The sequence below is a fragment of the Pan paniscus genome, chromosome 6 (assembly GCF_029289425.2).
Source record: "Pan paniscus chromosome 6, NHGRI_mPanPan1-v2.0_pri, whole genome shotgun sequence".
NCBI classification, from domain to species: Eukaryota; Metazoa; Chordata; class Mammalia; order Primates; family Hominidae; genus Pan; species Pan paniscus.
Window position 1 is genome coordinate 43125855 of NC_073255.2, and position 24641 is coordinate 43150495.

At 42.6% G+C, this 24641-nt stretch overlaps 1 protein-coding gene and 1 pseudogene across 2 annotated transcripts in view; one reads left to right on the plus strand and one right to left on the minus strand.

Moving 5' to 3' along the window:
* Positions 1-24641, minus strand: part of LOC100969130 (T cell receptor gamma constant 1) — a 92912-nt gene that overhangs the window by 37315 nt on the left and 30956 nt on the right. The window lies entirely within an intron of this gene.
* Positions 18776-20867, plus strand: LOC103785066 (coiled-coil-helix-coiled-coil-helix domain-containing protein 10, mitochondrial-like; annotated as a pseudogene).

The window sequence follows — 24641 nt, forward strand, 5'->3', positions numbered from 1 at the left end:
GCCACTGCACTCCAGCTCGGGCGACAAAGCGAGACTCCGTCTCAAAACAAAAACAGAAAACTTGCACTCGTTCTCCAAGCCCACATGTTATCCAATTTTTTCAGTGCACCAAGGCAAGAAACCCCGGGATACAGAAAGCCCTCCGTCCTTGCAATAAGGCAGGGGGTCTAACTGAGCTGGCTAAAGCAAGTCACCTATGGACAGCCAAACTGAAAGAGCACCCTATAACACAGGCCCACCGGGGCCTCAGGAGTTATAAGCATTCACTCCTAGACACTGCTGTGGGGTCGGAGTCCCACAACCTGCACGTGTGCATGCTCCCCCTAGAGGTTTGAGGAGCGGGCCACCAAGAAGGGAGCCACATCCTCATCGCACGCCCTGAGAGGGGACAAGAAAACTTTTCCCGTTTCGACACCGTGAATCACCAATGTGATTCTGCACACCAAGGGAGCAGAACCTAAGATGTCTTCCTGCAACGTTCCAGAAGAGCTGCAGGGAGGGCAGGCTCTGGCTGGGCACCCAGCTGAGCAACCCGCTGTGGTTGCCCACATGGAGAAGGATGTGGACGGGCACAGACTCGGAGATAGTTTCTGTGTAGGTTATCTTGACAACTCTAACACTGTGGTGCCTAATCCAGCAGGCACAGCGGTACACCACCTCATCTTCTTTCTCTAAGAAATTTATTTTCAAAGTGGAAGTGGAAGTGTGAGCACTTTTACTTACCTCAAGTTTCTTAGTCTTCCCACCTGAGCAATCTTGAGCAGAGATTGTCAAGAAGACATGTAATAAATATTCTAAGCCTTGGTTTGGTTTCTGCCAGTACCAGTGTATGATTTTACTGCTAAAGCCTTGGATGGATGCCTTCCAAGATATGTGGGCACTCTTATTTGCTGGTCTGGAAATAGATATTTCAGGTTGCTCCAACTGCCCAAGTGCAATTGCAAGTGAAGAGAAATTCCCATAAGCCAATGATACGTGAAGAGGTAATAATACAGAATGACTTCAATCTCTTCTGTAGACTGAAATGATTAGGGGGCAACTCACAAACCCAGAGGGAGAAGCTGTTATCTTAACAGCTACTACCAGTGGCATGCTTTCTGCCAGTCTGGTTCCCCAGGGAGAAGGTAACCCTGTTCACTGGAGGTCTCAAGTCAGTGGCAGAAGGCGGGGCTGTTGTGGTCTCTCAGAAGTAGTAGATGAGGTGGTTCCTTAGGGTTCTTCATGAGCTGCTACAGTTATGAGCAGTTCCAGGGTTTCCTGCATCCCATGAGTGCTGGGCAGATCGGGTAAGTGGGTTAACTACCTGGAAAGAAATACCTCATATGAATGTGTACCTCTAGGGGTGGGGCAGGGATGTTCTCTTGCCCACTCTCCCATTCCCCAGCAGTACCATACTGCAGAAATATGGCTTTGAAAATGTGAAGATAAACCTGCAGTGTTCTGTCCCAATGACTATCTTTCTGTAATTTGCTGTTAATTCAGAACTGCAGTAAGAAACTCGACAAGCATCTAATATCCATTTACAACTTGCTACTTGTCTAGATGTTTTCTTATATTATTTTACTTGATCCTCTCAACAGTCCTGTGCAGTAAGTTTTATGATCATCTCCATGTGTCAAATGAGGACAATGGCAAACAGAGTTCAAGTGACTCATTCAAAAACACAGAGCTGGTAAACATAAGAACTCAGGTGAGTAGCAGTCATCCATTAAGGAAAATCTGAGTAAAATGAGATATAAAAATTGACAACAAAAGGCACCCATCATTTACTTTTCCTTTGAATTTTTCTCCACATATTTATGGTTGGAAATAGAATAGCTTGGTATTGTTCGTTGCAGCACTATTCACGGTAGCAAAGACATGGAATTAACCTAAATGCCCATCAATGATAGATTGGATAAAGAAAATATGGTACATATATACCATGGAATACTATGCAGCCATAAAATGGAAGGAGATCATGTCCTTCACAGGAACATGGATGGAGCTGAAAGCCATTATCCTCAGCAAACTAATGCAGGAACAGAAAGCCAAACACTGCATGTCTTCATTTATAAGTGGGAGCTTAATGATGAGAACACATGGACACAGGGAGAGAAACAACACACACTGGAGCCTATTGGCGGGCAGGGTGTGGGGAGGGATAGCATTAGGAAAAATAGCTAATGCATGCTGGGCTCAGTACCTAGGTGATGGGTTGATAGGTGCAACAAACCACACAGCACACGTTTACCTATGTAACAAACATGCACATCCTGCACATGTACCTCAGGACTTAAAAGTTAAAAATTTTTAAAAAAGAAATAGAATGGCTTGGTATTATTCATACATATGATATATGTATATATTTCAGTGGGATTTACATATTTGGGTTTATACTCTCTTATTTTGGTTACTTTATTATCATGAGCAATACTGCAGGTCTTGAGTCTATGGGCACATTATTTTTAGTGACCGAATACAATTAAACACTCCTATACCACTTAACCCTATAGAATGTGGGCTGAGTTATTTAAGCTCTTGGGCCTCAGTTTCTACATGTGTACCTTGCCTACATATACATCTTCTAGAGTTACTAAGGGGCTTATATTATCATGTTACACAATGGTAATGCATAAAATACTCAGATATCAGTACCTGGCACAGCATGAGTCCTTAATGACGTTATCGTGTCTTAGTATTACTACCAAACAAGAGAAAATTACTTTGTTAAGTATATCTTACAACAAAACCTCAGTATCTCACTTAAGAAAATATATAAAAATTAGTAAAAGTACATAGAATAATTTAAATAATTATTCCCTCGGGAATAATTATTCTAAAATTTTGGATAATTTCTTTCTGTTTTTAAAAAAAGTATTCTATCAAAACAGACATTTATATTTTTAAGAGGTTTTGTACACTTCAAGAACTTTACATTGTATTGTGAAGATGTTTGAATTTTATTAATAAATGCATACAATATCATTTTCACAGGCTGCACAGTATTCTGTCATTTGAATGCACTATGAATCTAGTATCTCTTTCTTTGTTTCTCGCCATTTAGTCTGATGCCTGAAAGTCTGCGGGAGAGCTCTGCTCTATGATCTGGACACAGGGATCTGGCAGTGGATACCTCATTGCTGCTCTCTGAGGCTGTTTTGAGTAGTAGATGAGACAACCACGAGAAGAGGGTGACACAAGTATTTCCGCAAGCCCGTCTATGCATCCCTGTCTGAAAACAGCTTATCCTCTCAGATTCGCTGTGTTTTTCCTCAGATCTTACTGTCTACTTTAGCTAATATTAAAGTTAACAAGTAAAGGCCCATATAGGTTCAAGAAACCAAGTGTGGCCCACCCTGAGGGAATATGATGGTCAGGAATTACACAGACAGGATGTGGATCACAAAAGGCTGAGTGCATCGGGGTGGGAGGATAAAGGCTGACGGACTGTCTGATTCCAGCCCCAGGTCAGCCTTTCCTGGAACTCCCTTTATTTCCTTCAGTAGCCTTCCTGGCTCCTTGGAAAAGGGGATGATGAGGATGAATATGTTGTCCTGACCTTGGAAATTATCGAATAAGTAAGACAACACGTGGCACGAATGCAAGGTGGTATCTATATTTTTCCATGGGGGTGCCTAGTATGTACTGCTATAGGAAAAGTACATGGATTAAAGGTATTCTTCATTTCTTTCTCAATTATTTTAGAGATGGCATCATAAAATAATTGAATTTGTATCACTTTATATTTTGAAAAAATGGATAATTTATTGGTATTTCACTTATTCAACAAGGTTTCCTAATTGCCCAAATTCTGGTCACCTGATTCAGTTCAAAATAGTAATTGTGCCAGTAAATGTTTTACAGAAGTTGTCAGTATTGTCTTCTCCATGGGAATAGGAACAATGTACTTCTCTTTACCCTTCTGTGACTAAGGAGTACAGACTCTGGAGCCAGACTAGCTGGGTCCAATCCTACACTGCCATGAACCAGCTGTGCGACCTGGATGAGTGGCTAGGACAAATAGATCTCACTTACCTGAGTAAAATGCACTTCTGTTCATAACAGAACAGACCTCAGAGGTTGCCAGAGGTTAAAGGAGTTAATAAATGCAAAGTATGGCTCATTCAACAGTCCGATGCCTGGGGCTCTTTTCTGATGACATCACACTGCCACACCCCTTAGTGTGAAGTGAGGAACCATCTTCTTCTCTACAGAAAAAAGACACTTGCTCCACCCCAAAGTCACCTCAAAGAGTCTGTTGTACAACTGTGACTTTTAGATATTCAAGGTGGCCTCATGATCTAGTTTTAAAAAACAAAAAACATGCACTTCTCAACTTCGACCACTCACTTTGAACTTGTAAGCTTTAATTTCTTTATTAAAATGGGCAAATAATAGTTCTGTTGCAGAGGTGTTGAAATAATTATATATGGGATTCCTATACACAACGATTCTCTCCCTTGGCCTAAGCCGTTTGCAGTTAATAGAATTATCTGGATGCTGACAGGAATGGGAATTCCTGTCATTAGGAATTCATTAGGAAGTAGTGTTCAATGAATATCTGGGAACGTCATGATCAGGCATGCTTCCTGCTTAAAGCATTAACCCAAGATGGCTTCCCAGAAAGATCCAGAAGTGCTGCAGAGAAGGCAAGGCTGAGGCTGGGAGCCCAGCTAGGAGTCCATAGAGTTTGCTCCCATGGGAAGGATGTGGTTGGGCAGAGACCCAACAGAGGAAGTTGTGTGGGACAGTGTGGCACTGATGCTGTGGGTCCTAAGCAGTGCAGTAGTAAATGGCCTCATCTTCCTTTCCTATGAAGTTTATGGTAAAGACTGAAGTAGACATTTGAAAATTTGTTCTTACCTCAAGTTTCTTGTTTTTCTCACCTAAGCAAACTTGAACTGGGGCTTGTTATTGAAGTGATATTTGTCAGATGGCTCATAATTTAGATTCAGTTTCTGCTGGTACCAGTGTATAACTATATTTACAAAGTCTTCAGTGGACACCACACATGATACCTAGACACTTATATCTGTTGCTCTGTTGACAAAAATGTAGTTGACATTTTTTATTGCTTTAAATTTAACTTACCAAGTCCAAATGCAAACAAAAAAGAGAAATCCCCATGAACCTGGGACATAGAAAGAGGAAATGATAATGAAACATTTTCATCTGGCCAGGTGTGGTGGCTCATGACTGTAATCACAGTATTTTGGAAGGCCAAGGAGGGCAGATCACATGAGGCCAGGAGATCGAGACCAGCCTGACCAACATGGCAAAACCCTGCCTCTACTAAAAATAAAAAAATAAGCTAGGCACAATGGTGCATGCCTGTAATCTTAGCTACTTTGGAGGCCGAGGCACAAGAGAGAATTGCTTGAACCCAGGAGGCAGAGGTTGCAGTGAGCTGAGATCACGCCCCTGCACTCCAGCCTGGGTGAAAGAACAAGACTGTCTTAAAATAAAAGAAAAAAAGAATCACTTTCCTCTCTCATCTATGTTGAAATAATTGAGGAGCAACTCACAGCTGCAGAGGGAGAAAAATATGAATATTCCTAGCAGAGACATCCTGCTGTCTGCTGAACCATATCCCCAGGAGAAGGACCCTGGTTGCTGGCTGGCCCCAGTCAGTGGGGAGACAGCATGGCATGACTTGGTGAGAGAGAAAAACGTGGTGGGTCAGGTGCCCTCTGGGGACTTCATGGCCTACTGCAGAGCTGAGCAGTTCCCAGGAGCACTGCACTGACCACTGACGGGGTGTAGGGTGCATTACCTGACAAGAATGTGTCTGTGGAACGGGATGGGGGCAGCTCTGGAGTTGAACTAATTCTGCTTCAAACTTAGCTGTTCCCTCCTTGATTTTCAGACTGTACAATATTTTTCCAGATATATGAGCATATAGCTTTCTTTACCTCACGTAAAAATTGATCCCTCTGTTAATGTTTTGGGGATTCAGGACTCAGGAGTATAAAACATGGACAGTATTTTACAATTTTAAAAAAGGCAAACTGAAATTTTACACTAGCATTATTCATACCTCATTTAAAAAGCTATAGTCATTTCTGTTTGAAATACAGTTCAGTATTTGGTTTATAATTAATTGGGATGTCACAATGCAGATTATAACTCAGAGAAATCCAATTTCACTTATAAAGAGGGTGCACCTCAAGAGGAAACTTGATTGAAATTGCTGGAGGGACCGACAGGGCAGTCTGTGGGAACTCACCTTGGACTTCGGAACTATCTCATGAACACTATGTCACAGAGAGGGGTGTTTTTAAATAAAGTTCATTTTTACGTGTAATCATAAGCCTTTAAAATTAACGTTATATCAAACATCTATTGTAGACTTGCTAACATTGTTCTAAACGTTTTCTTCCATTACTTCCTTCACACTTCTCACTAGTGTTGAGAGGCAGTGGTATTATTATCTCTCTCTGATAGACAAGAACAGTGTGGCACGCATGACGTCCCAGATCACAAAGTTGGTAAACATGGGAGCTTGGATAACTACCCAATCCTCACTGAAGAAAACCTGACCAAATGTTGCAAAATGATGAAAATATTTTGAGAAGACTCTAGTAGAACATTAATTAGTTAATTAAAATAAAGAAAATAAGAGCAATCAGAATTTACTTTTAAGCATGTTCTCTACACATTTGTAGACAGTAATATATTTGTTTGGATCATTACACAGGATCACAGGATTAATTTTTTTTTTTCTTTTAGACAGAGTCTTGCTCTGTCACCCAGACTGGAGTACAGTGGCACGATCTCGGCTCACAGCAACCTCCACCTCCCGGATTCAAGCAATTCTCCTGCCTCAGCCTCCTGAGTAGCTGGGAACACAGGCGTGCACCACCACACCCGGCTAATTTTTGTATTTTTAGTAGAAACGGGTTTTACTATATTGGCCAGGCTGGTTTCAAACTCCTTACCTCGTGATCCGCCCACCCTGGCCTCCCAAAGTGCTGGGATTTCAGGCGTGAACCACCGCACCCAGCCGTGATTAAACGTTTTTTAATGGGTTTTACAGTTACAGTTTTATATTCTGATCTTTTAATTTTATATTTAAAAATAGATCAGGTCCTTCAAAAGCTCATCTGAATATTACTATTAATGACCTATGACAATATGCACCCTTCTAGACTACTTATCCTATCTAACATCAGCTGAGTTATTTGAAATCTTTATGTCTCAGTTCTACATCTATAAGTGCCTAAATGGCTTCCAGAGACTTAAGAAATTTACATGATTACATAATAATGATAATGAACATGAAGTATAGATAACAGTACCTGTCACGTACCTAGATATGGAAAACCCAAATTTCTTATGTTTTTATATTGAAAAGTCAATTGGTGGCCGGGTGCAGTGGCTCACGCCTGTAATCCCAGCACTTTGGGAGGCCAAGGCTGGCGGATCACGAGGTCAAGAGATCGAGACAATCCTGGCTAACACAGTGAAACCCTGTCTCTACTAAAAATACAAAAAATTAGCTGGGCGTGGTGGCGGGTGCCAGTAGTCCCAGCTACTCGGGAGGCTGAGGCAGGAGAATGGGGTCAACCTGGGAGGCGGAGCTTGCAGTGAGCGGAGATGGCGCCACTGCACTCCAGCCTGGGCGACAGAGCGAGACTCAGTCTCAAAAAAAAAAAAAAGAAAGAAAAGTCAGTTGGTACTTTATTGGCATTTTACTTGTTCTCTGAATACACCTAATCACTGGAACCCTGGGCACATGTTTCAGCACACGGTAGTAATGTGTGTCAGTTAATGTTCCATGATGGTCAGTTCCGTCTCCTCCATGGGGACAGGAAGAATGTGTCTTTTCTTTTATACTCCTGTGATTCAGAAGCAGTTTAGTGTCATATTCAAGAGGAACCAGATTACCTGGGTCCCTCCCTAGGCTGTCCTGCCACCTATCAGCTCTGTGATTTGGACAAGTGCATGAACTAATACTCCACTTATTTCAGGAGTTAAATATGTTTGATGAGAACAACAGAGCAGACACTATAGGTAGTGTGGGTTAAAGGAGTTAATATGTGCAAAGAATTGAGAACACTGTAGAGAACTTACACACACACACACACACACACACACACACACACACGATACAATTCTCTCTTCCTTTACAGGTAAGACCAAAGGTTATTCCAACATGAAGGGTCTCATCCAATGGCCCCTGGGATGACTTGGAGCTCTATTCTGACGATCTCATGCAGGCAAATTCTCCTCCCTACCCCTCCCAGAAAAAAGGGCACTTACTCCTTCCCGAATTTATCCCAGATATCCTAGCATTTACTTAGAGAATTGCAATCCTTAAACTGTTCAGTGTGGTCTCATAGACCAGCTCAAAGACATGACTTGTCTGGCAGATCATGCAACCCCAAATCTCTAAGTTTTCATTTCTTTCATTGTAAACTGCGCCAGTGATAGTTATATTGCAAGGGGGTTGTCTTGACTGTACCTAATAAGGATCCCTCTCTCAACTGCACCTTGCTACTTACTGGAAGTCTCTAGGTGGTGATATGATGGACAGTGGCACGACCTATGTTCTCTCAGTCCCCAGACAAGTCTTTAATGCATTAAGAAACAGTGTCAAATAAAGATTCTGGAGCACAAGTCCTGGGATCAGGTGGGAACGAAGGTATAACCCATAACAGCTTCCTGGAAAGCCCCGGAAGAGCCTCAGAGAAGAAGACCCTGAGTCTGGGAGCCCAGCTGGGGACTGGCTGTGGTTGCCCCTGTTGGGAAGGATGTGGTGGGCGCAGACCCTGGGAGGGGATTTTGTGCATGTTGTTTCAACAGTTCTAGTATGGTGTAATCCCACGCAGCACAGTAGTAAATGGCCATGTCTTCTTTCTCTATGGACTTGATGGTAAGGATTGAAGTGAGAGTTTGAGAATTCTTTCTTGCCTCCACTTTGTTGCTTGTCTTACCCATGCTGCGTCGAGCTGCAGATTTTGTTGAGACAATATAGATCAGGTGCTCCAAAGCCTGATTTGGTTTCTGCCGGTACCAGTGAATGACATCTGTTTCAAATTTTGTGCTCGATATCTTGCAAGGTATGTCAATACTTTTCTTGACTTCCGTGGAAATGGATAGCTGGAACTGCTCCACTTTTGATAATCCAAGTCCAACTGTAAGTAAAAGAGGAGAATTTCCAATGAACATCTGACAGTAGAACAGGGAAACATTGAAGAATGATTTTGGTCATGCAGCTAGACTGAAATGTTCGGACAGCAACTCACGAGCCCAGAAGGAGGAGAAGGCGAATGCTTCCAGCAGTGACATCCTGTCTTCGGGGCGATGTACCCAAGGAGAAGGCAGGAAAGTGCGGACCTGGTGGCTAGACGACTCTGGTCAGGTTCTGGAGGGTGTGGCCTGAATTGGGGAGAGAAAGAAAATGGTTTTTTGGGCCCTTCAGTACCGCCTGCAGGCTCAGCACTGAGCCCCCCTCCTGCTCACCCTGCTTATCTCAGATCAGGCTAGCAATCTCGATGGGGTTCTCTGCACGAATGTGAGGGGGCCATGGGGTTGCTTAATTTCTGTGGAAATGACAAGGATTTCTAATTGCCTAGGAGTTGTTCGTGAACACTTTTCCTCAGCATAATATTTTAAATTGTTGCATATTTAATAAACATTAACTTTTATAATAGCAAATACTTATTGAGCATTTTCTATTTGCTAGCCTTTTTTTTTTTCTAAACGTTTTTCACCTTCTAATCTTCACAATGGTCACTTAATATGGGTACTTGGAATTTTCATTTTTTGGATGAGGGAATGAGGCACAGAGTCATCAAGTAACTCCACAGAAGTCACACAGCTGATGGGTAGAACATGCCGGTAACAGTGCTCGTTGAAGAAACTCAGAGCAATGGGGAAAGATAACAATAAAAACATCTATGGTCATATCACAAAGGCCCACTACTATTCACATTATCATATGCTCACTTGTAGATATTTTCATTGTAGATACATGAATATTAATATGATTTTATGGACTATAGATATATTTACATGTATAGTGTTCTGTATTCTTTCAGTTCAGCTTATATTCTGAGCAACTTCCCATGTCATTGGAGAATTTTTTCTTTACATATATTTTTTGAGACAAGATCTTGTTCTGTCACCCACCCTGGAGTGCAGTGGCACACTCATGGCTCACTGCAGCCTCAACCTCTGAGGCTCAAGCAATCCTTTCATCCCCAGCCTCTTGAGTAACTGGGAATACAGGTGCACACCACCATGCCTGGCTAATTTTGTATTTTTTGTAGAGTCGGGGTTTCACCATGTTGCCCAGGCTGGCCTCCAACTTCTGAGCTCAAGCAGTCCACCCACCTCAGCTTCCCAAAGTGCTGGGATTATAGGCATGAGCCACTGCACCCAACCAAAACATTTTTTAATGTCTAACTGTTCATCTTTATCACATAGGGGCTGCCTGACCCTGTGCAAACTTCTTAATCTCTTTGTGCCTCAAATCTCTCATCCGAAAATGGATACAATAATAACACTGGTATTAAAATTTTATGCAGACTAAATAGCTAAGTACACCTAGTATAGTTCCTGACATATAGTAAATTTTCAGTAATTATTAGATATTATTACTACTACTACCACTACATTTTTATCTCCCCTCTACTTTTTATTTTTATTTTTGTAGAGATAGGGTCTTGCTATGTTGGCCAGGCTGGAGTGCAGTGGTGTGATCATGGCTCACTGCAGCCTTGAATTCCTGGGCTCAAGCCACCCTCCTGCCTCAGACTGTTGAGTAGCTAGGACAACAGGCATGCACCACCATGCACAGTTTCCCTCCACTTCCAGCCATTTAATTTCCCCAACAGCTTTCATTGTTAAAATGCTTTGCTGACTGTTTTGAAGTAGTAACCTGGCTAAATCAAGGGAAAACAGTCAAATATTGTTAGTACTTCATTTTTCCACATTACAGAACTTCTCTTTTCCTCCATTCAGCTCCATTTTATGATTTCCATGTGGCTTTCTTGGAGATCTTCTGGTGCCTCAGGGCTCCCTTAACCTTGGACAGTGGTTGTCCCTGTCACTTTTGTGCAGCTCTGGCTCATGTTGTGTGGGACAGGTATGAACTCCGACAGCTTGGGTCCTCCCTAGGAGACAGGAGAGGAAGCAGCTGGCTCGGATGGCTTCTCCTAAAGCAGTTGCCCTGTTCACCCTCTTTTCTGAAAAATACCATTTTTGAGACACTCAATGCTGGGGAGTCGAATATTGAGGAGGTGGAGGTCAGCAGACCAATGGGCCTGTGGCTACAACTAGAAGGACTCACTCTTCCCCTGCACAGGATGTGTCCTGGGAATGGGAAGTAGGAGAGAGCACCCATGCTGCAGATTGAGCCAGTCTGCAGGGCCCGGCTGAGAGCCCTGGTGCTGCCACAGCCAGGGCAGCCACAGCCACCCTGGAACTCACTAGGCACCCTGCACACTCCATCCCTGCCAGACAGTTCCTTCCAGACCCTGCAACTCCAGCAGCCGTGTGTGTGTGTGTGTGTGTGTGTGTGTGTAATGGAGGGGTTGTGAGGAGTGTATCTAATTGCTGGAGTCCATAGTCTACCTGACTACCTGGAATAAAGGCTGAGAAAATGCATCAGGCATTCTTCTTTTCTGTAGAGGGAGATGAATTCATTCACTCACCAAAACCCATGAGGTGAAAATTCCCTAAACACAGGAAAGCGTTACTAGGAGTCAAGAAGAAAGACAAATGGACACTTTTAAGACACTTTTTTGTTTGGTTTTTTATTTGTTTTTTCAAACAAATAAAGTGAACAAAGGCAGAATTTATATTATTGAAAACATTGTCAGAAAACAGATACTCACTTTTCATAATATTAATAGTTTGCATTAATTGAAGGCATTGTCTGTAGCAGGCTCTGTGCTGCAAGCACCTTTGTCCATTACCTATTAAGTGAGGGTTCTTATTATTGTTCCCATTTTCTAGGTGGGAAAATAGAAGCTTTGACCTAGCAGGCATTTTATTCAAGATCAAGGCATTTTTACAGAGCAGGCATTTTGTTCAAGTATGCACTTTGTTCTGGCAGGAGTTAAGTGACAGGACAGTAATTTGTGACAGAGGGTCTAACTCTAGAACCTGTGTGCTTAATGAAACCTTTTATTTCTCCCAAATTCATCAATTATACAGATATATGTATACACAAACATATATATGTACATATTGTACTTGTGCATGAATAAATTTATTCTTCTTTTCTGTTGCAGATATAAATATTTCTGATTGTGCCATTTTGATTACCCAACTAGGAAAAGAGAGAGAGAGACAGAGAATAACATAGGCTTTTGAATGAACACCTGAAATATCAAAAGAGCACATTAAATTCTTTTTTAAAAGTTTCTCACATAATTTGAGCAAAGAGAAAAGCAATCTCAATAGCTCAGAGGAAATTGCAGAAGATTGCTGGTAACCAGGCATCTTGTCTACCCAGTCTTTGCCTCCGAGGACAGGCCAGAGGCTTCAGGTCAGTGTCAGGTGTGTGTGATTGTTGGTGTTAGGAAAGGAGGTAAATGGTTCAAGCAGGGGCTACCATTCCATGCCACTCATGAGGTTTCAGATATGTCTGGATAACATTAGCCAGGCTGCAACAACAACAAACCCACCAGTTCATTTATAAATAATTAGATAGATAAACAACAGGAAGATAGAGATAGAGACAGAGAAGAGATGGAGGTGGAGGTGGAGGTGGAGGCGGAGGTAGAGATAAGTGTATCTAGTGAAGATTGCAATATCAGCAATGTCCCTGAGGGAAAGTTTTCCTTGATTAATTATCCAAACCATTTCACACAAGGGAATGTAGAAAAAAGTGAAATTAAATAACAAATACTGGTAATGAGTACTTACTTGAGACCTTTCTCTACTCCAGGTTTGATGCTCAGCATTTTGTATTTATTATCTCAACTAACCCTCACAAGCGTCACTGGAGTGGGCACTACCATCTCTGCAACACAGAGAGTCAAAGCTGTGTCTTCATAGTCAGAGCTGAAGATGCTCAGGTTGACTCAAGCCCTCTGACTCCAGAGTCTGCGCTCCTTGACTTCACACTTGTGCGAATGACTTTTTTTCATGACTTTTTTTTCATCAGTTTTTCTCAAGGCTCTGGAATGTAATGTCTGGTGGCTGAATTCAAACATTATTTTCATTAGTTCTTTAATGATTATTTTTGTGTAAACTAATTTTGTGTTTCCATGGAGTTAGGAAGCTTCATAGATTCAATTTATTTAAATTGAATCTATCTTGTCTGTGTGGCTCTATCATGAATTACCTCCTAAACAGCACCCCCACTCTGCAGAGCACAAATAAGGCTTTTTACTAATTAACAAAAGGCATGCCCTTAGGCAGAATAATTAGACAAAGACACCTTTCTCCAGCATGTCACAGCCCAACTCCAGAGTGTGCAGGGGGTGGGTGTAAGATGGGATTTTGGCTCCCACGGGCGCCCCTCACCCAAGTGACTTTGAGCAGGGCACAGCCACCCAGCTAACTTTGAACAGGGCACAGTGGTGGAACACGCACACGCTATCATTCAACGCAGAGGGGAAATGTACACAACCTATACCTGTCGTCTCTTGCTCGTTCTGATATTGTGGGGAGGCACTAAACTTACCAACTTAAAATAGTTTCCACCAGGTTAGAGCAGCCTCTTTCAGACGGGCTCGGTCTCTTTGTGGTGCCTGCTTAGGCTTTTCTGAGTTTCTCTCTCTTCCTCCTTCTCATCCCCAGGATGACATCTCTACACAGGGGCAGGGTGTGTGAGTGAGTTCTCAGAGGTGTCTTCCTGCTACTCTCTGCATCCTCGACAACTTCCAGCATTTTGCCCTGCTGATCTCGGGGATTTCACTCTTCCTCTGAACCGGCTGATGTAAAAAAACAGACTGAACTTGCCAGTATTGACTCCACACCACGCCCTTGGGGTGCAAAGTTCCCTTCCTGCAGCTTCTCATCCAAATCCCAGGTGCTGTGCCCTCCGGCCCCCTCAGTAGCTTTGTATCCTCTCAGAGACCCTGAGAAGCATCTGGGCCTTCTACATGGACAGCCTGTGTGGAAAGGGGTGCTGGTTTGGGCTCACCTTTGCAAATGCCTTCCACTGTTGATGAAGTTCTACCAGGGCCGTATTAGGGAAGCTTGACAGGAGACAGACACTCGCAGATTCTCCTTCGTCTATCTTGAGTTTCCGTTGGGCTTTCTATCCCCTCTGACATAAGGCCCTCAGACGCAAGGGAACCGGGAAGTACCTCCACGTAATGCTCTACTCCTCTCTCTCCCCCCACCGGCTCGCACTTCCCAGCCAGAAGGAACAGCGCTTCTCCCTGGGAGGGTGTTAACGTCACCGATATCATATGCTGAGTCTTCATATCTAGCAGCTGTAATAAAATTCTGTGTTGTTACTTTGCCAGTGTGGCCTTTTGACCTATGAATGACAGAATCACAACTATAGAAAACTCTTTTAAAAAAAAATGAACCTGATTTTCAAGCCCAACATCTCACAATTAATTCAAAAAGTGAGTTTGTGGCAGGCTGTGGTGGCTCACGCCTGTAATCCCAGCACTTTAGGAGGCTGAGGCGGGCGTATCACGAGGTCAGGAGATTGAGACCATCCTGGCTAACACGGTGAAACCCCGTCTCTGCTAAAAAAATGCAAAAAAAAAAAATTAGCCAGGCGTGGTGGTGGGCGCCTGTGCGCTGCACTCTAGCCTGGGCGACAGAGTAACAATTCATCTCAAAAAAAAAAAAAAAAAAAAAAAAAGTGAGTTTGTTCTGGGCAACTACCATCTCTTTCTATGGGTAGTAAATATCATGGATTAGCTATAATAAAGAAAGGACAAAAGGTGACATGATTTATTTTAGAGAATAAAAATATGTCGGCCACATTTCCAAAACATGATCCTCATTACACATTTTGATCATTTACTTAAGTCTGGGCCATGAGGTTTTGATCCCTCTCCAGGTATCCCACCCATGATATTATCTGCTAAAGCAAGTTCACAAGAACAGAGAGGGTTTTCTGTTTTCTTAGCCTTTTCCCCTCCAGTGAGAAGAAGGGTCCTAAGGCAGAATGCCGGTGGGGAGCGGGGTGGGGGTGGGGTGGGAGGTGGGAACTCTTCCAAATGTGTGTTCAGCATGACCCTTTAGCCATGGCTTCTTGAGTCACTGGCCATTCTGTCTTGACCTAGCTCTGCAGGACTAGGCAGTAAATCCGGGCCAGCGCATAATTACCCACAAATGCCACAGTTCATTCCTATAAAGTTTTGTTTGTTTTTGAGACAGAGTCTTGCTCTGTAGCCCAGGCTGGAGTGCAGTGCTGCAATCTTGGCTCTCTGCAACCTCTGCCTCCTGGGCTCAAGTGATCCTCCCACCTCAGCTTCCGGAATAGCTGAGACTACAGGCAAGCTCCACCACACCTGGTTAATTTTTGTGTTTTTGTAGAGATGGAGTTTCACCATGTTGCCCAGGCTGGTCTCGAATTCCTGAGGACAAATGATATGCCTGCCTCAGCCTCTGAAAGTGCTGGAATTATAAGCCTGAGCCACTGCCCCTGGCCCTATTTCCATTAAGTTAATAAACCCAAAGGGTATTCAAAGTGGCCCAATAGTGCACTTGAAAGAGCATGAACTATTTGTTTGGACAGATAACTGCCCCTGTCTAAACATCAGTTATTTCTTTCATGAATAAGTTTATTTACCAGGTTCTTATGACAATCACCTGAAATTCTGAACATGTAGAACATCTATCCCATTTTCTGGCAGCCAGTGGGAACTGAGTGGATATGAATTCCATCTTGTTCCTTGCTGGCATCTTCACCCTGAGCATTTCACCATGACTAGAAGTTTCTAAGAAATGAAATAATGGACCTTGCTTTCTCTCTGAAATAATCATGCAGTTTCAACAAACATAGTCTCTAAATAGGAACCTAAGTCAATAGGAAATGATGTCAAATCAGACACTTGGGGGTATAGGTACTGGCATTTGTGGGGTGAAATTGATAGTCATCAGACTCCCTTTCTGGTTTCCTGTGATCACAGAGGCATCATCTGAGGAACACAGGAAGTGCTGCAAGCTGAGGCTGAGGCCTAGCTGGGGTAGAGGGCTGGACGAGGCTCTTCCACATTGGGAAGGATGTGGTCGCAGACATGATAATGGGGCAAGTGCCCATTACCTCAGCTCCAATGTCATGCTAGTTTCCTGGGGGCCATTATATTGGGTCATCATGTCTTTCTATTTTTCTAGGAATTTTATATTAAGAACTAAAGGGAAGTAGACAGAATTTTATATATAGAATTTATATACAGAATTTTATATATGGTTGCAGCTCTTTGCCTGTAATTGACCTGGAACAGGGTTTTTTTCCAAGTAAATATCAAATCCTCAAAAGCTTGATTTGGTGTTGGTCAGTACCTGAGTGTGTATGAAAAGTTCTATCTGAATACCCTACAGTGAAAATATACGCTTCATCTCTGCTAATGAAATAAAGATTTTTACTTGCTTCAATTGTTTTTACCCAATTTCAATTAGAAACAAAATAGCATTTTCAATGAAACCAAAGTTATCAAGAAATGAGACATTCATTTTCAAAAAAATCCCTCAGCCAATCTGAGAAGTAGCGGAACAAGTTCACATTCCCAGAGTGAAGAACAGGTGCATATCTGTAGCTGTGACGTCCCGTCTGCTCAGGCTGAGTGCCCGAGAGAAGGCTGAGGAAACAGGGAACCTGGAGCAGGAGAAGCTGCACCAGGATGAGGAAGGGGAATCTCAAAGAGTGTTCACAGAGAAAATGGGTGTCCTTAGGCCCTGCACCCAGATCAGTCATTTCTGAGGTTGCTGATTGGTCAGGATCACATGGGAACTTTACCCATAGCTGTATGACACCATGATAATCAGTCCATTTGCCAGGGTAAAAGTTATTCACCTTGTTATCTTGCTGACTCTTAGAAACTTTTAGAAAGATTCTTTTTCATTATTATTATTTCATCATGATTATCTAACTGATTTCAGGGGAGAGTTGGTCCAAGTTACCACGCGTGCTATGACCTGAAGCCACCTGTCCACTTTTCCAGGTGAGAGTCCTCACTGGTTTATCTGGCCACCAAACGCTCACGGCACAGACCCAACACTTCCATGACCCACACACAGGGCTCTGCTCTGGACCCATGGTGGATGTAGGACCTGAGAGTCCTATTTGGTGTGGAAGTAGAAGAGCTACCTCATCACCTCCTCACTGGGAGAGGAGGGGGTTTCCAGGGAAATCCCAACAGTGCTTTTCAGAGAAAGTCTTTGCAAAATTAGAGTCCCCAGGAAAGCTCTTACTGTAATTAGCCTGGATATAGCTCAGGAGCCAAAGGTTGGAGTCATCAGTTTTGTCTACCTCTTAGCAAGTCTTTGAGAAATATGGCTAACTACCCCAGGGTTTCTCAGCCTCTGCATTATTGACATTTTGGGCTGGATAATTCTTTGTTGTGGGCCTGTCCTGTGCATTGTAGGATGTTTAGTAACACTTCTGGCCTCTACTCACTAGATACCAGTAGCATTCTCACTCTGTTTGTGACAGTAAAAAATGTCTCAGACATTACCAATGTCTGCTGGAGAGGGGCTTGCCCTCCACTGTGAATCTCTGGTTTTGTCCCCTTCTTTTGTATTACTACCATTCTCTTGAGCTTAGAGTGTCAGCAGAGACTGGGACAAAATGAAACTCCCACTGAATATCCAGTATGTAAAAATTCTCATCACTTAATGAGCAATATCACTTAATCTTCTTTGCCACCATCTATTTTCTTGAGGAATTAGAGTGGATATTACAACAAATACCTCTATCACTCAGCATATAGCACTGCAGCTTTGCTAGACCACTTGTTACCTGCTACTTTCATATAACACATGCTAGATTTCGTTTTTGTTAAGTCAAAGTCATAAGTTGTAGGGATTGCTAAAGCCCCTTATTTCATCAAGAAGGATGCCTTCCCTATAGTGGGAGCTCCATAAATATTGACTATCCTTAGGAGATAATTCATGTGAGAAATCGTATTAGAATGAATGAAAATGTGTTAAAAAAAAAAAACTATAACTCTTTACTTTGTTATGGTGTCTACAATTTCCAAAACACTTTTACAAACATTGGCTTATTTAATCCAAACAATATTTTGAGGCAGGAAGGGATTCCCCATGGGGAAGAGGGGGTAATGTAAGGCCTCTCAGCTAGTAAATGGTAGAGCTGGAACTAAAACCTATTTCTTCAATGCCAAGCAAATCCACATAGCGTGCTATACAGGCGAGCATGCAATCATTCAGTCCTGCTTTTAATTCCAGTTCAGCCTGCTGTTAGCTTGACTTGTTGCTGTCTGACACCCAGTGCCCTCAATTATGAAAGTGAAATTGAAATCCCTATCTACCAGCATTGGCTTAGATAGGTGCATAATACGCCTGGAATAAAGTGGGAGCTCAGTGGGTTCCATATCTTTCACCTCCTTCCTCTCTACTCTGCCTCCTTGTTGAAGCAGGATGAGCACAGAGCTACTGTTAGGAGGCCTAGTTTGGCTTTGGGGTATGCTCTTTTTCTTAGGATTTTAGTTCCTTGACTTGAATGACAATAAATAACATCTCTAGACAGAGGAATTCCCCATCATGAGGTGTGGTGGGGCTCTCAGCATTGCCCTTTAAGTGGAGGCTTTGTGTGGTGGGGCCTCACGACCAGTCATCGGGCTGCTGCACCCATCCTCTTCCCCCAGAGAGGTTCCCCACATCCACGCCCCACCTCGCAGCAAACATGGGCAAGGAGGGAACTGGCTGCAAATGTCCCATTTATCCTGTACCCGAGGAGGTGGTAAAAATTAATTCACTGAAGAGTTTGATTTAAAAAAATGAAGTTCTATAAATAACAACATATCTATAAATTTGGGATGCTTTTTCCTAAAATATGTCCTTTCGATATTAGAAGATGTGATGATGACAAAAGCTAGTTTTTACTGTTGCAACCAGACCGTGACAAAAATGAACTTTCTCCTTTTCTTGTTTGGCAAGACTTTTACTTGAATCTTCTGGCTCTATGAAGCCTTCCCAGTGATCCATTAACTTCTTCCTTCTCAGAACATTTATCTATGTCATGGAATCAAGGACTCATTAGTTTCATTTTTTCCTTTGAAGAACAAGTGAATGGTATAGTGGTATTCCTATTGATATTCACTCAAAAGAGTCGGGCTGTTTGATTGCTGCATTATGTTTCATCCAGTAAACTGGAAGTCTTCCTGCTTCAACCTTTTTCTTTAAAAGACCAAATTCCCAACTTGGGTACACTTACAGGAACACATTCCACATCCTTGTGAATATACAGAGAAGTCTGAGCCCCTCTTCCCTCCCTTGTCATTTATTCCAGTTCTTGCTGGGTGAGTGTGGTGTGGTGGGAAGAGGGTAAGTCTTATGGACCGTCACACTTGCTCTACATCCCTTCTCTGCTACTAGTGATGCCTGCGTGATCTTGGAGGCTACAGAGTCTCTCTGAATCTCTGGTTCCTCCTCTGAGAAAGGAGATGACAATATTTAAGTGAGAAAAGCATGTAAAGTTCCCAGCCTGACACTGACTTGGCCCTCTACCCATCCAGGCCCTCCCTGGGCAGCCAGGCAGGAAGCAGAACATGATGTGGCCATCTCAGGCCAGGCTGCAGTTGGGTCTCAGCCTTTCCACCCTTTCCCATCCACCTTTGGATAACATTTCTGTGCTCCCCAGCGGACTGAGGGTAAGGGAGTGTAGCAGAAAGGTGATAATCAGGGGGAATATCTCTGTGTTCCATCTTGCTGCTTTTCTGTTGCTCAATAAACACAGTTTTGGTTACGCTTTTTTTTCTTGTTAAAAAAAGAAAAAAATCTTAGAACCCAGAAGTCAGAAAAACTTGATTGCATAAGAAAATTCTCTGTAGAGAATTCTCTGCAGATTGTCTGTAAGTAAACACCATTAGCATCAATTTAACTAACTTCATGTGACCCTGGGGAAAGGAGCTTAAGGCCGCAAGTGAAAAAAAAAAAAAACTCATAAAACGAATTATAAATTTTTTTATTTACCCCTGAAATGTCTCCATTTAAAAGTTCGTGTTTGGTTTTGTTTTTCTCATCACTGTAGGAGATCAAGGCAATAGATTTTGTAGTCAGACAGACCTGGATTCAGATCCCAGCCTCGATGCTTACTATCAAGTATCTTAATTTATCAAAGTCTCAAATTTGTACTTAGAAAATATCTATAAAGGGCATTTGTCCCCGCAACAGAACCGCTGCCGCCATCGCTGTCATTTAAGATCGCCCGGGTCCCTCCGCCGCCACCGTGTCTCTGGGAAGCCGCAGCGCGGCGGTCCGACCACCCAGCCCCCTCCCGCAGCGCCCTCTGCCCACCTGCCCCCACAGCCACCGCCCCCGGCAGCCGCCCCATCTCCGCCCCTTCCGGCCAGCCGAGCCTCATGGCTTAGATGGCGTCCATGGCCGCAGGGGTAGCCGTGGGCTCGGCTGTGGGACACGTCATGGGCAGCGCCCTGACCTGAGCCTTCAGATGGGGGAGCTCGGAGCCCGTCCAGCCTGCTGCCCAGCAGACCCCCACACGCGCTGCCCCCCAGCCCCTGCAGATGGGGTCCTGCGCCTACGAGATCCGGCAGTTCCTGGACTGTTCGACCACGCAGAGTGACCTGTCCCTGTGTGAAGGCTTCAGCGAGGCCCTGAAGCAGTGCAAGTACAACCATGGTCTGAGCTCCCTGCTCTGAAGAGGTTGTTGCAGACTGAGGGGCCAGCCCTGCACCCACCTCTACCCTTTGCCGACAGCTGGACCACAACACCAGATTGTACCAGATGGCTGGGATTGGAAGTGAGGAGGTTTCTCACCCCACGAATAACCCAAGACACAAACGTGCAAATGAAAGAGTTTATTAAAAAAAGAAAATATCTATAAAAATGAGATAATAATAATGATAGTATTTTGTTAGGCTCAAATGACATAAAGCATGCAGTATAAAGTGCCATGCACATAAGAAGTACTCAATAAACAATAGCTACTATTACTACACTCATAAGAATATTTATTACATTATTCATTTTCACATAGAACTGAGCTCTTTCAGAGAATAGTCTGTACATTTAACTCTGTACATGTAAACTCACTGATTTTTCTGTTTTTCTGTGGCTAAGCAAAGAAAATAAGGAAAGTCAGAGAAATCTGCTGACCTATGGACTGCAAATTCAAATTCTGCCAATTTCAGAACACAAATATGGAGTTTTGATAATTACTCTGTAACTTTAGTTTATAAGTAAAATATAAAGAGAACGGGACTACAGTAAAGTATAGCACATGATTCAATCTCTCTGAATCCATTAGCACTTTGCTAATTTGCTAGTTAAAAGTTGACTTAAAAGTGACAAGAAATTAAATTAGGGATCTACAGAAGAGACACATCAATTATAGCAACAGGGGTGAGGGGATAAATTCTACTTGACATGAATGTGACAGGCATTTCTCTATCCTCAATCATCTAATGAGAGTTGAGATTGTTTCTCTATTTTAAACTTAGTTATTGTTGTAAAGAACACTACGAGCACAATTGGATTAATCATACTATCAATTCATGAAGCACTACAAACATAAAGCACTATAATCATTTATCTAAATGTATATCACTTTTATGTTTCTTATTTGAGTCTACTACATGTTGGTGATTTATTTAATGAGTCAACAAATACCTAAGACTCCTTCACTTAACTCAAGAACAAAAGCATTATAAATAATCTACATGCTCCTCCATATTAAGAAATCAACTAAAGAAGTACTAATTAATGATGATCTCTCAAGATTTGTCCAGTTTCCTGTTTTTTTACTCAAGGAACAGTCACACATCCTGTTCTGTTGGAGATGGGACCTTGGTGGTTTTGTGGAAAGTGAAACAAAACTAATAAAAACTTCTGGCTCCCTAGCTTGTCCTACTTATCTGAAGTCAAACATAATCCACTTATTGGGCCATCTGCAGGATTTCCTCCTTGGCTCATCCAAGTCCATTTTCCACCTAACTCTGCCTTAAAAGTCTGACCGCCCTGGGCTGCATGGATGGTCTTCCCTATCCTGCAGGTGTTGTTTGGGGGTAGAAATGGAAACATCAGCAGGCAGCTGGGAAATAGGAGCGTGGGGTCAGCATTCCCTCCCTGAAAAGGGGCCTTAAGTTGGCTGCATCCTCCCCCCATTGGCCAATATACAGTGCCATTTGCCCCACAGCCAGAGCTGATGTCCAGGATCCAAGAGGTGTGGGTAGGAGTCGCCATTCTCTTCTATTTCAGTTAGCTCACTGAAAAAAGTTGTTTCTTTTTTCCCAAGACCTTTGATCTACAGGCTTGAAAAATCCTAGTGCTCCAGGAAGACATACAAGCCCAATAAGCTGCCTTGAGCATTCAAATCACTAACATTTTCTTTAGCTCAGCACAGTGATCAGTAGGAAACAGGAGAAAAAGTAAGATTTTGCTTTTTAAAAGAAGCAAACGTTGTTAGAGAAGAGGAAAGAAAAAGTAGTCAAGCAGAGCCCCTTCCAGGCCTTTCTAGCTAACACATTTTACATATTGTCTCTAGGTGCTCAATAATGTGCAGGGATATGTTTAATATTATAAAACAGGAATTCTTTTTTTAAGTCAATTTTAAAATAAAATTAAAAAGTAATGTGTTTTCTATTAGACCATTTCAAAAGTACAGAAATGACACAGATAAAAATACTCATGAGCGCAATGTCTGCAGATAAGCATTTCAAAGTCTGTGCCCTTTTTTTCTCTACCCCAGGCTGCCCCTTGTGAACCCCTTCACAGGACAGAAAGCAAAAAGCACCCGAGACAAAACAGTCAGCATGGATTTCCAGGTGGGTACAGCAACTTCTAGAATTGTGGTTTCTATAAGATGACTCCTGGGCAGTAGACATTACTTTTTCCATAGTACTTGTATGTGTGGGGAGTTCGGCAACAGATGATATGGTTTATGAAAATATTGCTTTCCAAGATTTCCTTAGATTTTATTCAGATTTTATATTAACTAGATAATATAATGTTGATTCTATTATTCAGAGTCATTGTAGCTCACCCACCTCAGGTAGAAAAGAAAAGAAGTCGAACTCAAATCATCAGAATATTCAGGGCATCCATCCATACAACGCGTTGACCCATTAGGTAAAACGAACCCCTCAATAATAATGAAAGTATCAATCTCAATTCAACAGATATTCATTGAGCCCCTACTATATGCAGTACAGTATATTCTAATAAAATGCTGTCAGTGTTTCTGTGAATCCAAAATTTAAACCATTTAATTGGCAAATATTAACTTAGAGCTGGTTTGCCTCTGGCTAGTTTTCCTTTGGTGTGGCGAAAATGTTCCTGGTGAAGCTCACCATAAGCAAAAGGAGAAGGGCAGGAGGAGTAAAGGACTATGAATTTCGACTTGTTTTTCCCCTATAATGGTCATCTGCACTATGCACAAGGCCACTGTCCTGTCCAGCTATGAGTGAGTCAAAGGTCTTAGAGAACCATGACCAAAAGCTTAGAATTAAATTAATCTGGGGTAACCTCTTGTAAGAGTTTCTTCATACTTAGCTATTCTCTCTATAAAATGTAATAGCCACACTATGATAGACGTAGCACTAAGCCCTGGATATATAAAGATGTGTATATGGGCCAGGCGTGGTGGCTCATGCCTGTAATCCCAGCACTTTGGGAGGCCGAGGTGGGGTGATCACGAGCTCAGGAGTTCGAGACCAGCCTGGCCAACATGGCGAAACCCCATCTCTACTAAAGATACAAAAAATTAGCCGGGCATGGTAGTGCGTGCCTGTAATCCCAGCTACTTGGAGGCTGAGGCGAGAGAATCGCTTGAACCTGGGAGGCAGAGGTTGCAGTGAGCCGAGATTGCGCCGTTGCACTCCAGCTTGGGCAACAAGAGTGAAACTCCATCTCAAAAAAAAAAAAAAATAGATGTGTGTATGTGTGTGTGTGTGTGTGTGTGTGTATGTTTTCTTGTATATATAGTCATACGCTGAATAATAATGTTTCAGTCAAAGATGGACAAATTATAATGAAACTGCCCTACACATGTGTAGCATTTTTTTAATATTCTATTTTTACTGTACCTTTTCTATGCTATGTTTAAATACACAAATATTTATCAGTGTTACAATAGCATATAGCATTCAGTACAGCAACATGCTATGCAGGTTTGCAGCTTAGGAGCAATAAGCTATACCATATATCCTAGGTATGTAGTAGGCTGTACCATGTAGGTGTGTGTTAAGGGCACTCTACAATATCTGCACAACAAGGACATTGCCAAAGGATGCATTTCTCAGGATGTTTTCCTGTCGTTAAGGGACACATGACTATATATGTGTGCTTGCTGTTATTTTTTTGTTGTATCTAGTTTTGTCTCTTGTCGGGTAACGCTGGGCTGTCACAATATGCCAAGCACTAGGCCAAATCCTTGAAATGCATCATGTCAGGAGTTCTCACAGCCACCCATATGATAACCACAGGACCATTGCCTCACAGGTGAGGAAATGGGGCTAGAGAAGCTCAAGGCCTTGCCACACAGCTTATCTGTGGTAAGTAGAGCCCCATTTGGACCTATGTCCTTCTGACAT